Genomic DNA, 14,549 nt, shown 5'->3' with positions numbered 1-14,549 from the left:
GACCCCACCTTACTAATGAGGAAGAACTGTTGGGCGTGTGGAAGTGCCAGGTCCAGCAGAGCACCTTTCCTTGTCAGCCTTGGGATCACCTATGTCAGGAAGCTGTGGTCAAGACACTCCAGAAATCTCCTAGATTGCTTGTGCCCTGCTGTATTGTTCTTCTAACTTTGTAAGTGATGAAAATACACTTTCTGATCAGTATCTTTCTGATAATTTGCAATGTTTTAATTTTCAGATGCAAAACTATTCCTTGTAATCACAAGAAATACTGAAAGATACCCTTTGAACATACAAATGGTTTTGGTTTTTTTGCTGTTTAGCTACCATAAGTACACCTTAGCAATAAACATATATAATACATCCTTGTACATCACAAGTGTATCTCTCCTGTAACACTTGCTCCTCCATCTCATATTGCCTAGTCCAAAGATGTAACTGTGGCAGCTTCTTTTGAGACAGCAATAACAAACTTGTCCTGAAAGTTAAATTCCAAAGAAAAATAATGTTAGGCACACGATGGAATCACCTTAACACAGATATTCAAGCTTGGCAAAATCTTTAATGAAGTGAGTACAAATCCACCAAAGTCAGAAATGCACCAGAGTTGAACATGGCCTTCTAATACTTTATTCTAAAAATAGGTGGGACATGTTATTTCTAGCCCTCCCTCCTCACAATGTGAGAATATTTTCAAGTTTCTTAAAAGTAAAAAAGTTAAATATCAAAGCAATTTCCTTTTTTTTTCTTTTTTCCCTCCATAAAAAGAAGAAAAATTCCTTGCACACAGCAAGATCTGCCTGCCATCTCAGTGGTGGTAGAGGACAGAGATCCATGCAGCAGCAAAGACACAAGGGTTGTTGATGCGTTAGAAACCGGGGAACACCTGAGAACAGTCACATAGGAATTAGGGCTTCACCCCCGAAAAAGGTGGCAGGGTCAATAGCCCAACCATGGCGCATCTACACCAATGCACGCAGCATGGGCAACAAACAGGAGGAGCTGGAAGCCACTGTGCAGCTGGAAAACTATGATATAGGTGCAATCACGGAAACATGGTGGGATGACTCACACAACTGTAGTGCTGCAATGGATGGCTATAAGCTCTTCAGAAGTGATAGGCAAGGAAGGAGAGGTGGTGGGATAGCCCTGCATGTTAGGGAATGTTTTGACTGTCTAGAGCTGATGATGGTGGTGAAAGGGTCGAGTGTTTATGGGTAAGAATCAGGGGAAAGGCCAATAAGGCAGATATCGTGGTGGGAGTCTGTTATAGACCACCCAACCAGGATGAAGAGACAGATGAAACATTCCATAAGCAGCCAGGACAAGTTTCACGATCGCTAGCCCTTGTTCTCGTGGGGATTTCAACTCACCAGATGTTTGCTGGAAATACAATACAGTGCAGAGGAAGCAGTCTAGGAGGTTCCTGGAGCATGTGGAAGATAGATAACCTCCTGACACAGCTGGTGAGGGAGCCAGCTAGGGAAGGTGCCCCGCTGGACCTGTTGTCTGTGACCAGAGAAGGACTTGGGGGTGATGTGATGGTTGGAGGTCGTCTTGGACACAGAGACCATGAAATGATAGTGGTTTTGATTCCTGGAGAAGTAAGGAAGGGGGACATCAGAACTGCCACCTTGGACTTCTGGAGAGCAGACTTTGGCCTGTTTAGGGGCCTTGTTGACAGAGTCCCATGGGAGGCAGTCCTGAAGGGCAAACGAGTCCAGGAAGGTTGGATGTTCTTCAAGAAGGAAATCTTCAAGGCGCAGGAGCAGGCTGTCCCCATCTGCCAAAAGATGAGCCGGCAGGGAAGAAGACTGGCCTGAACAGAGAGCTTTGGCTGGAACTCACAAAAAAACAAGAGTTTATGACCTTTGGAAGAAGAGGCAGGCAACTCAGGAGGACTATAAGGGTGTCGTGAGGTTATGCAGAGAGAAATCAGAAGGGCCAAAGTCCAACTAGGACTTAATCTGGCTCCTGCTGTAAAAGACAATAAAAAATGTTTCTATAAATACATTAGGAACAAAGGAGGGCTAAGGAGAATCTCCACCCTTTATTGGATGCGGGGGCAAACATAGTGATAAAGGATGAGGAAAAGGCTGAGGTACTTAATGCCTTCTTTGCCTCAGTCTTTAATAGTAAGACCAATTGTTCTCAGGGTACCCAGCCCCCTGAGCTGGAAGACGGGGACAGGGAGCAAAATGGAGCCTCCGTAATCCAAGGGGAAATGGTTAGTGACATGCTACACCACTTAGACACATACAAGTCTATGGGGCAGGATGGGATCCACCCCAGGGTACTGAGGGAGCTGGCAGAAGTGCTCACCAAGCCACTTTCCATCATTTATCAGCAGTCCTGGTCAACAGGGGAGGTCCCAGTTGATTGGAAATTAGCAAATGTGATGCCCATCTACAAGAAGGGCTGGAAGGAGGATCCAGGGAACTACAGGCCTGTCAGCCTGACCTCGGTGCCAGGGAAGGTTATAGAATGGTTCATCTTGAGTGCCATCACGTGGCATGTGCAGGACAGCCAGGGGATCAGGCCCAGCCAGCATGGGTTCATGAAAGGCAGGTCCTGCTTGACCAACCTGATCTTCTGTGACCAGGTGACCCGCCTAGTGGGTGAGGGAAAGGCTGTGGATGTTGTCTGCCTCGACTTTAGTAAGGTCTTTGACACTGTCTCTCACAGCATACTCCTTGAGAAGCTGGTGGCTCATGGCTTGGACGGGTGTAAAAACTGGCTGGAGGGATGTGAGCCCAGAGGATTGTGGTGAATGGGGTGAAATCCAGCTGGTGGCCAGTCACAACTGGTGTTCCCCAGGGCTCAGTACTGGGGCCAGTTCTGTTTAATATCTTTATCAACGATCGGGACGAGGGGATTGAGTAAGTTGGCAGATGCCACCAAGTTGGGCAGGAGTGTTGACCTGCTTGAGATCTGCTTGAGGGCAGAAAGGCTCTACAGAGGGATCTCGACACACTGTAAGCCAGTTTGTTTAGTAGTAAACGTCAACAACGTTCTAGTCCCTGTACACCAGAATGGGCCAGGAGGTGATTTGTTCTGAAGCCTTTCCTAGCATTTCTGGCAGCAAAGTAGCATGTAAGAACAGAATGCTAGAGATAACGTCCTACGTTATCTCAGTTGCTAAGCTATTGTTTGAGTCAGTTAACAATTCAAAGGCCAGTAAAAATATTTATATTTTATTAATATAGGCCAAGCCCTAAGACAAAGGAAACACCTTAAAACAGAGGACACAAGGTGCAAATAATTTGAAAGAGAAGCTACACATTACTGGTTAAGAAAGCCTGTCCACACAAATTAGACTGTTAATTCATTCATTGGCATGACCCAGAGGATTTTAACTTTGTTTTAAAAGAAGCAATGAAATGTTAATTCTCCAAAAATTATGCAGTAATTTCATTAATCAGGAATGATATTACAAGCTTTCCGTGTGTCTTATGTCAGAAGCAGTTTAACCCGTATTGCACGAGTTCAATAGGACAGGTTTCACATCATAGTTTAATGACCAAAAGGTAAGAAAAAAACCTCTCAGAACTCTGGCTCCAGAGGTGGCAGAAAAAGAACAACAAAGTGGAAAAGAACAACAAAACAAAACCTCCAAAAAATATTACAAACTTCAGGTTGTTCTCAAAGCACAAAAGAACCTTTGTTAGCACTTCATTTAGTGTATAATGGCAGTAAAATGTATTAATTGGAAGATCTGCCACTACTTCCAAAAGGTAGAACCTGTTTGTGGCTGATAAACAGAGTGCAGTGCTGTCCAGAGATTTCAAAATGCAACCCTACGTATACGCACTTAAGGGTGCGGATATTTAACTTCAGAGCCATTTACATGGATTAACCAAAATGACAAAGCAAACCGGTGACCTAGAAAAGGAACCAGCTTTCTCGAGCACTGTGTGGTGCCAACTCAGTTTCGCTAAATGTACCATATGCAACAAAAGGCACACTGCCCAACGGGCAGAGGCCTAAACATGTCCAAGGAAATATACAAAGCCACAAGATCTCAAAGAAATTTGAGGAACTGCCATTTCACTTCCAAGTGTCAAAATGGAGGGATTAGTAAACTCTAATAAAATAGTTTCGGCTTTGCCTTTGCACAGCATGGCAGAAAGGGGAGATTGTCCACTGTTATTTAACCAAAATATTCACTTTTTTCCTCCTCTCTCTCCCTCCTACATTTTTTATAAGAGCATCAATCACTTTCCACAGCCTTACTGATCTACACAACCTTATTACTTCCAGCAACTGCTGGTCTCCTTCGATGGAGGCCAGGCAGTGAGGAAGAAACGCCATCCGGTTGCTCAGAAGAAAAAATGAGTCAGACTTAACGAGAAGACCAAGGAACATCCTGCCCCGTTTTCCCTGTCGCAGACTCCTAATAAAATGTCTTGTCCTCCTCTCTCTCTTAGCTAGTTTCAAATTCTTTTGACGAGCTTCCTCTTACTGTTCATAGCTTCACAATAGGTAGGACAGAAAAGAGAATTCTAGGTATCTGCTGGAAATTATGCTTCCACTTAAGTCAAATCATCTTCACTGCAATCAGGACTTTGTCCACAGTGTTAGCAGAAAAAAGATCAAGCAACATACAAAATACATAAGATACCAATTTCAGCTGTTTTGCAATTCATACAAATCTTGCCAGTGGACATTTGACAGACTATTATATTTTTTCTTTATTAAATTAGCATTCTTCAGTTAGGTAAAAAAGAAAGACAAACTTGGATCTTCAAGAAAATATCTGCATAATAGATATAATAGATATTTCAGTAGACTTAATATTTTAAAGAATGAGCCCTGTACATACACATTTTTAGATTTGATATCACGCACACTAACAGAATATAGAATATTTTCCAATTTTTCTTTATATAAACCAAATATATACATGAAATTACAAGCAGCTGTAGCTTTGTTATATTACATCCATTCAACACTCAGCTTACCTAAAGTTAAAAGTTTGAACTTCATATTTCTTCTGCAACTATGCTGAAGATAAGATATAAAGACATTTCAAAAAATTATACTTGAAGATTTGCACATGTCCAGGAGTATTATTATTTTAAAGATATTTTCATGTATCTTCCAGAAAATGAGACAGAACAAATATTTGTATAGTGCAAGAAAAATGCTCAACTAGTGAAGGAGGTACATCATAACACACGCCCGTTCACTATATTTCATACCGTGGTAAGTAAACCCCACCATCTTTCTCGCCAGGAGATGTACAGGACTGGGGTAGGACGCCTGCGAACTCCTGGAATGCAAACCCAGCATGGGTTGTGCTAGTCCATGTGTTTTCACAAGGTACTGAGTTTTGCTTAGCAAGGTAAACAGGCAACCATGCTAGATTAGAAATACCAAGCCTATTCCCATTTGCAGTACTGGAGGGATCAGGGAAAAGACAAGGTTTTGAATTCAGAACTTACCTGAAGAGAAGCAATTCCATCAGCTCGCTTTTCTTGTGCTTCTTAGTCAGTTACGTAGTCCCTGCTTTTCAGAACAATTAACTCCAAAACCCGATGACAAGTTAACGTTATTCTAAACCAAACAGAAATCAAAGTAGTTGGTACCTAACTTAAAGATATTTACAGATAGACTAGAAACAAACTGGAAGCACAGTAAGAGTTGGGAATTCCTGACCTTTATGTGGAAGGGAAGTGAAAATTTCTAAGCTGATTTCTTTATAAACTACTGAAAAAAGGCTGATGGTGTTTGATTTGCAGTAAAGGTGTTTAACCCTGCTGAGAAGTGAGATATTATCCAGAAGACCACTGGGAAGAAAGACAGCATCTCTCATTCATTGCAAAACACACACCAGTATTTTCTGACTTCCACACAGTTATTCAGTCACTTGCAGTGGTTATCAAAGTCTGAAATACACTTACTGGCTTGCAAGTGCTTGGCTTTTGCCTGCCTGAAAAGGAATGAGGAAAAAACCTCACATTTGAAATATTTTAATTGAATAGACAAACATCTCAAAGACTGGAAGACTTGCTTGCTGTGCACTATATTATCAATCAATCAATCTCATAAGAGGCTTAGAGCCCCGGACTCTCCCCACTTTGGTTCCTTACCTACATTTCAACCAATATATATTGATCTGTTCTTCTCCTTACTGCCTCGGCAGCAACGGGAAGGCAAGCAGTAGGCAGTCTCTTACCAAGTCTTTATAACACTGGCTAAATTAGGGAAGGAAGTTAGCAAAGATACTGTGCAGTAACTGTAGGAAGGTGAAAAATACACTCAATGCAGGTAATATTTGGGAATTTTGCCTTAGTTTAACAAGTATGATCAAAATACGACTAAATTTCAGCAAGTTTCAAGGCAGACAGAAAAAAGATACATTCTTGATATTGCAATGCCCTAATTCTACACATAAGACACAGTGTGACAGACTTAAAAAAGTTTGTAGGGATCCATAACATAGAAAGAAATAGTGCTTTAATCAATTTTGTTCCTTGAAACAGCAAAATTATTTTAAGAAAAGCACTTCTAAACATTTAAAAGCAGTATACCTTGTCTCCTTATGAGTTTATGAATTTTAGTAAAAGGTTGCTCTAATAAAAGATAGGGAAATGTATAATGACAGTACATGTAGAGAAGACCAGTAAGTCTTCTTACTATGGCCAAGCCACCAAAAAAAAAAAAAAAAAAAAAAAAAAAAAAAAAAAAAGAAAAACCCATCCCCTCCCCCTAAAACCCAGAACTTACTTGTTTCCTTAATCTAATAATTTGCACATCAGCTTTGCAGAGATAACAGTGCTGATTCTGGATGACATGTTTATTTCTGTTGAAGACTGGAACAGGATTATTCAACCTTTTCTTAGCACATTTTGCACTGCTGGGCAATTGTAGCAGCAACAAGGTGAGCAAGTAAGGGGATGAAGAAAAAGTAGACCAGTGACTTGTGTTAAAACAAGTTAAGAAGGCATCAGGTGTTTTAATGACAAACTCACTCAATGGAAAACAAACTGTGATCAAGTGTGATACCCCTTTTAACAGTTTTGTATCATATGACTTAAAATGTTTGTTTTATTGGCGAGAGCTTCAGTACCATAAGGGAAGAGGAAAAACATCAGCTAGCATAGCTTATCTTCCTCTTGTGCAAGTCAGACCTGTGTTCATTTTGCACCTTCCCCTCTCAATTGGCAAGAGTGTGTTTTCGATATTATGAAGGGAGAAAACATTTTGTTCAAATTTCTTTATACTTACTGACTGAAAGCTAAATATTACTCTCTGCCCTTCCTCAGATTTTAGGTAGCATGTGACACGTCAGAGAATTGTGTGAATTAAAAATCTAATGAACAGTATTAGGAACTAATTAAACCCCCATTACAATCTTCTTTCTTTCACCTCTTTGAAGCCTCCTCCCTCCAATCAAATCCAAATGTGACAAGGTCAGCATGCCTTTCTCAGAGCAGGAAATAAATCTGCAGTCTAAAAAGAATCTCGAGCTCCATTTTCTTCCCTAACTCAGTAGAAGGACATCCTAAGACAATCATTTACAATGAAATGTTCTCTAATATCCAGAAGTATATGAATTGCCTTCCTCAGAGCCAGGTGTTAAAATTCTTACAAGTTGTTAGCTGGTGCAGAGAAGGCGGAGAAAAAAAGGCACATTACCATTAAATCGTTATTGCAGAAGGCCAAGAAAAAAGTCACACACGAAGGCTGTCCAACTCTTGGTTCCTAATTTGCCCCCACTCTTCACAAAGGCGTTCCCTCCCTGCCAGCTCCTCTCACCTTCCTCCCCACTGCTCTCCTGGCTGTTTTGCCCGAGTCATCTGAGGAACCCTTCTTCCAGAAGCTGCACTGTGACCACCGCTTTCTGTGAAGCTCCTGTGTTAGTTTGTTGTTCTGTTCTTCTTGTGCTGAAGAACGCAAGGACTAGGTTGGTTATTGCCGGAGCCCCCAGAATTTCGGTGCCAACCCCGTCCCAGCTAGTTAGTTGCAGAGGTGTTCAGGACTAGTGCCAGCAGCTACTAGGAACAAGTCGATTCCTTTGCACTGGTTGGGCTGTCATTCCCCTCCCACCTCTAAAAATTAACCAGCTACCCATCTGCCTAAAAGAACCCCAACAAACCAAAAGAATACTACAACCCCCCCGCCACGCACCTGGACCATCATTCAGAAAAAATGATCATTCTATGCTAGGTTTGAACTAGAGGACACCTCTCGATCTGGTTAAAAACTGAAGTGGTTTACAGTCAGAAGAGATATCACATGTGCAATGCTGAAAATAGTTGCCACACCATGTTTTTGTTTTGTTGCCATGACAGCAATTACCAATATTTTGAAGAGAATGACTGCTCACTGACACAACAAAAGGACAATGGGAAGGTGTGTTTTCTTCACCAGTCCAGGAAGCCTCATTGTGTGCCCAAATGCAATTATTTCCTATGATGTTTAGGCAAAGTTATTCTTCAACAGAAACAGAACAGCAGCTAAGCTGGTGAAAAAAAGCTAATTCAGAAAGGAACAATGCAGAGATACAGCAGTTTTAGGACTTTGCCTCTTCAAATACCTGTTAAAAGAAGCAAAAATTTAAGAAAAAATAAAAGTCTCAATATTTCTTAGATTTAAATCTGTCAGCCAGAACATAAAACCACTTTGCCAAATAGGTGACAAATGCCTGTTTTGGCTGCATTTTTCTTTATGCTTTTATTAGTGTTAGAATCAAAACCTCTTACTATGTTCTACCGCTTTGGTACGTAACAACTATATTTTGAAAATGGCATAAAAATCAGGGTTCAGAACAGTTAGTCGGATTCTTCAAGTCTTCCCAGCTTAAACCTATCTCCTCCTCCAGAGAGAGAGAGAAGTGGGAAGACCTCTGAATGGACAACCTGATCTGCCATCTCCTTCGAGAATTCCTGAGCAAGAAACACAACACACTACTGGGCTTACAGATCTCTCTCTGCTTTTCCTAGATCTCTCCTGCATTCTAAATGCAACTGTACTTGTACTAACACATATGTTTCACAGTCAAGTCCTTCACATCCACCTTAACTTGTAGATTTTTATGACATTTTAAATACAAAGCAGACATTAATATACAAGGAATTTAGCTTCTTTCACTCAAGCTTACATAAAGCATAGGTTACGTGATACGTGCTATTGGGACTGTGGCTCCTCACAACATAAAGACTAATCAAACAGTTGTCAGACATAACATAGTTAAAGCACAAATCCTCAACTGATAATACAGAGGATGCACATGATTGAAAAAACAGGACTGCAGGCACATCAGAGCTTCAGCAAGGCTGTTAATAACTCAGATACAAAGACATGGTATTCATCGGCATCCTGTTTTTTTCCAGCATATGCTAAACTTTTCTTTCTTTTTCAAAAGAAGAAAAAGAAGGGACACAAATTAATAGACTGTTTTCTTAAACACATTGCAAAAATACTTAGGCATAAGACCTACAGCTGTGCTGACTACTCAACCTCTGTTTCAACAATAATTACGGTGCTGTCATAAGAGTGCTCCATTGACACCCTAGCATTTCCTAGCAACAATCTATGTTTTGTACATAAAAAAGTGGATGAAATACTGCCTATCAGTGTTTTCTTTCTCATTATGCTGTTAAACCTTTCTCCCTCCCCCACGTAAAAGGAAAAGAGTCTTATTCGGACATAATGCAGAACTTCAAACCATGCTCTGTAATGTACTGAATTACCAAAGACCAAGCAATCAGATGACAAGGTGCTTCATGTTATTCAAGTCGATCCTTCTAAAAATAAAGTTAGTGTTAGTTCATAAATCCACTACAGATTCACTGATCTTTAATCCTGCAATGAACAGAGTGCCCCATAAGCAAATAAAGAGCTGGGCATTCTGCTTTTCAGAGGTCTGCTTCTGAGGAGTTTTTGCCTGCAAAAATAGTATCCAGTCTTATCATTCAAATTCTTTGTGAGCCAAAGCACTAAGTATAAAGAATGTTTCATCAAGTCTTCTATTTTCAATAATAAATCCCTCATAACAATGGCAGCCTACTTGGGTTGTCATACGTGACTCCTGCAAAGCAGCACCGAATGCATTCCCAAACACCTAACGGCATAACCTGGTTATGGAATTACTGTAGGATACCCTGATGTCCTAGGAGTCCAGAGACCTGGACCACGATGGGCAGTCACGGAGATGCGTGGAGTATTGTTTCCTTTATCAAATATGTGGAGAAGGAACTTTACTCTGCCCTGGCTTCTTGCAGACTCTTGGTGAGCAAGACAAGCCCTCACCTGCAGTCAAGCAATGGGACAACAGCTGCTTAGAACTCATTTCTTTCCTGCACTGCTTGCTGGGCTATAGGGTAGCTAGTGAAAGGGTGCACAGTGAAGAACGCTTCTTTAATTCATGTAAGGATACTCTTTCTTCCTAGCATATTATTTTCCCAGTATCTGAAAGACTCATGATTTAAAAAAAAGCCAGAAAAAGTACACCTGTTTTACTAGTTCAAAGACCAGCGTTTCTCTGTAGGATGGTATTTTCTGTGATTAAGACATCTCCTAGTAATTTTTGATCAGTCTAGGAAAAATCCTTCAACTGCAACGCATTGCCTCGTGGCCTCCCAACAACTGTTGTTCTTCTCCCTCTCCTGCCCCATGCCCCTCTTCTTCCAGCCACCACCTAGTTAAAGGATCTTCCAAAACATCATTAAAAATAATATGTACGCAGACACAGTTACATACATACATACCCTCCTGCAAGATGGGAACTAATATAAATCCAGCTAATCCACATAAAACCAGTTCTACAACATGCAACTGATGGTTTAAACTCACTGGGAATAAATGTCATCCCTTTGGAGATGCCCTAGCCCTTACTTGTAGCATAATTAGTGAGGTGGGTGGGGTTCCCCCTCCCTTTATTTGGACACAGATTAGCATTTATAATAAAACATATCTCAAGCAGGATGGTAGAAGGTTAGAAAAAAAAGGTACAGAAAACCCAGCATATTTCCATCCAGGTGGCTACAATGCTATGTAGACTCCAAATCCTACTGTAGCCAGGTAGATAAAAAGCAGCAAAGCAACAAACTCAAAAAGGAGTGGTGTGGTAAAGACCAACCATTCGCTTAGGAATGTAGGGGTGGAGAAATCAGGTTATTTCTGCTGGTCAGCTGTTCAGGTCTTGTCTACATTAATCTCTTGTCATAGCAATTCATCTGCCAGAAAGCAAAGAACTACGTGCTTTTAAAAAACATCCCAGTGTTTTTTCTCCTTTTTTTTTTTTTTTTTAATAAAGAGCAAAGGAGGCACATTAGAAAGATTTTTTTAATTTATTCCTAATATTTCCATGTAAATTCTGTCCCTGTATTTGTGTATCTCAAAACAGACAGTGAAGGAAAGTTGCTTCATGCTGAATCCCTGTTTACAAAGATGTTTGCAAATGTGTGCAATACATTCTCAACATTCCCTTTGTTGCCACTGAAGCACGATATTGATGATAGGTGTCAAAAAAAAAAAATCACAGTTATTTAGACAATCCTGTGTTTTCACTGATGTATTTCTACCCTGCGGAAGAACAGAACTAAGCTGATTTCTCTTACCATTGCTCACATCCTTACTTCAACACAATTTTTGATACAGCAGTTATTACAGGAAAAAATAAATTGCAAATCAGTCTTCAGTGTTTCCTTAAAATCCTTTGGTGCATTTAGAACAAATGCATTTCATTTTCTCAATTTGTTATAGAAACTCTGGGTTGGTTTTAAAAAACATCCTGGGAAATTCAACTCTATTTCAATGGCAGCATCAGAAACATGAATTCAAACTGATGGTAACTCGCATAAAGTTTGTTGACATATGGTGCCACCTAGCTAGAAGATTTTATGCATGGCATGTATTACAGATTTAAATGTGTTGCCATAAACATAGTCCTCCTCCAAATGAGCTAAAGATGAAATGTCTACCAGATAAACTTCAAAAAGCATCCCTTTCTAGCATATCTGGGATTACAGTTAAACAGAGGTAGGTATATGTTAAATAAAACCACAGTTCCAGAGTAAACTATTTCAAATTCTTAATGTTTATATGGGACCGTAAGATTACAGGTGATTACTGATTATTTCAAAGCTTTTCAATGTATTTTAATATGAATTCACAACCTGCATAGCCAAGAGCAAATGAGACATGGCTTCGGAATTTTTTCCCCTTCACATAAGTAGCAACAGGACTGGCAGAATTGCTTCCTAAATCTTTTCTTGAAGTAAAACAGAATCATTTGGAAAATGCAACAGCCAGCGTACCACCGGCACAAGGACAGGCACATACACAAACAGCCGCAAGGAATAGGAGCAAGAGATTCTCTTTCAGCTTGAGAATCAAATAATAATGCACTGTTACAAACAAGTCAAACTGGAAGAAGTCACTTCAACCACTTATTTTAAATAACTTCAGGAATCTCTTTTTTTCTTTTTTTACCAGAGGCTGCAAACTCAGAGTCCAACTCTTTCTATAAAATATAGGAGAATGAGATTTCTCAAAGAAAAGTGAAAGCTTTTCTTGAGGCATTTAGTGCGCCCAGTCATGTGTATCAGTAAAGAGGTTACAAGTCAATGTCTGCCATTTATGGGAAGACACCAGAGCATGCAAGCAAAAAATTTACATTTGCTTCTGGGAAGAAGCTTTTTCTTAAAAGCATTTTTTTTTCCTGGAGAATGTAGGCAGTAGGCCTATTAAAAGGATTGTCTAGCATCCTTAGGACTGCAGTTAGAGATTGCAGTGCATACCTGACATTGCTTAAGGGTCTGATAGACTGAATAAATAAGCAAACCTTCCCCAGGCACAAAGAGCTTCCTGGTATGGCAGTGATAGAAAGAATATACAGCCTTTTATACATCTAACCCACGGAGCCCATAAAGGCTGATTTACAAAATTTCAGAAAGTTTGAATGCATTCTGTCTGAAACCCAAGATGAAGATATCAAATAAGACACTGCACGTTATTTCAGTTTTCAATAGTATACACAGAAGTTTGAGCAAAACCCAAACCAAACCAGCACATTCCTCTAGGGGAATATTTTAAACATTCTACTGTGGAATTTTATTGAAGAGCTAAGGTAGGCAATTCAACAGTAAGTGTTTCAATAAAGATTTCCTCACCAACTGTAACTATTACCTGGAGTGCTTTACAGGAATCAACCCAATCCTTTAAAGTTGGCACAGGTTACTTCTAGTAGTGTTAACTGTGAAGGTTTGGCATTTCTTTGGGATAAGTACGGTGTCTGAATAGTAACCGAAATGTAAACCTGAACCTCCATTACTACACAAAATCTATGATACAGTAGTATTTACATTTAATTTGACTCTCCAAAAACATCCCAGAAGTTGTTTTATAGCAAATCTCTGGTCCAAGTTAAAAAAAAAAAAAAAATCGTTCCCCACAGAATTACACATTTACATTTACTATATACTCAAAAGTAATCATCACCCCTCAATAATTTGGGTGATGAGTACCTTGGCTCTGCCACATCCTCTACCAGTTCTCCTCCTGCCCATTCTAGCTGTGCCATCCCAACTTTTGACCAACACAACGTATGCACTCTGTAAAAAAAAAAAAAAAAAAAAAAAAAAGAGCTTCCAGACTAATGATTAAAAATACACTCTAACATTTAAAGCTGTAACAGATAAAGAGCACCATTAGCCAGCAAACTTTCTACTTGACCAAAACTATTCACCTCAGGATGAACTGCAACAACAAGAAGATACTTCTATCAAAGGCGGCTGACATAGGTAAGATACTTACCTGATTTATCAAAGTATCTTATCAAAATCCAAGTTTCTGCTCAGTATTAAGGCAAGACACAAGAACGATATACTGGCAGTGTGGGGGTATGCTGCAGATTTTCGTTCCGAGAGAAGCATGGGTGTCAGATCCTTCGCAGTTGAGACAGCTCGTAATTATAAAGGCTGTGCTATCAAACCATCTTTGCCAGGCGATGTGGATTTCCAGAGCTCCTGTTTCCTGATCCTCACTCTTTACTTCCAGCCTTTAGGTGGGCCACTGCTCCCTTAATTGCTTCTCAAAACTGACTGACTGGGGGGAAGCAAAGAAGAATGTTTGAAACTCCAAAGTTTTTGATCCAGGTCACGTGCAAGTCCCACAAATGACTTGTGGCAACAGAAAGAGCAGGCAACTAGCGCACAGAGGGGAAAAGGCGGCCGCCAGTATCATACCTGGCTGAACACAGAATTACATGTCACAGCCAAATAGAAAACACACATCCCTAAGGAGTGGGGTCGGGGAGGGGCTGGGAGGAGGCAACTCGGAGGGGGAGGAAAACAGTCCAGACCAAATACCTAGTTTGAGTGAACACAGATTCCTATTTAGACTTTATCATCAGTTATCTGACAGACTTCCTCATTGGTTCCTAGAAATTCACAGTTAATTTTGTTTACGGCTACATGTGGCACGATGAAATTTATCTTTTGAAGCAGCACAAAAATTTAGACCAACAACTCCTAGTATTTCAGACTTAGTAAAGATAAGGAAGCAAATTTTCTCCTGGCAAGAACAAGATATTTGCAAACATC

At 40.3% G+C, this 14,549-nt stretch overlaps 1 long non-coding RNA gene across 3 annotated transcripts; it reads right to left on the bottom strand.

The window, feature by feature from the left end:
• Window positions 1-203: 203 nt before the first annotated feature.
• Window positions 204-8,043, bottom strand: LOC115353161. Of its 3 annotated transcripts, none has more exons than XR_003927460.1 (4): window positions 7,759-8,043; window positions 5,442-5,553; window positions 1,371-1,780; window positions 204-475 (listed from the first exon to the last, which is right to left on the bottom strand). It is a non-coding gene; the product is annotated as an uncharacterized LOC115353161 (long non-coding RNA). The 3 variants fall into 3 exon arrangements; XR_003927461.1 differs by having other exon boundaries at window positions 1,371-1,593; XR_003927459.1 differs by lacking the exon at window positions 1,371-1,780.
• Between the last annotated feature and the right edge of the window lie 6,506 nt (window positions 8,044-14,549).

The sequence above is a fragment of the Aquila chrysaetos genome, chromosome 18 (assembly GCF_900496995.4).
Source record: "Aquila chrysaetos chrysaetos chromosome 18, bAquChr1.4, whole genome shotgun sequence".
NCBI classification, from domain to species: Eukaryota; Metazoa; Chordata; class Aves; order Accipitriformes; family Accipitridae; genus Aquila; species Aquila chrysaetos.
This window is presented reverse-complemented; position numbering and strand designations above follow the sequence as displayed.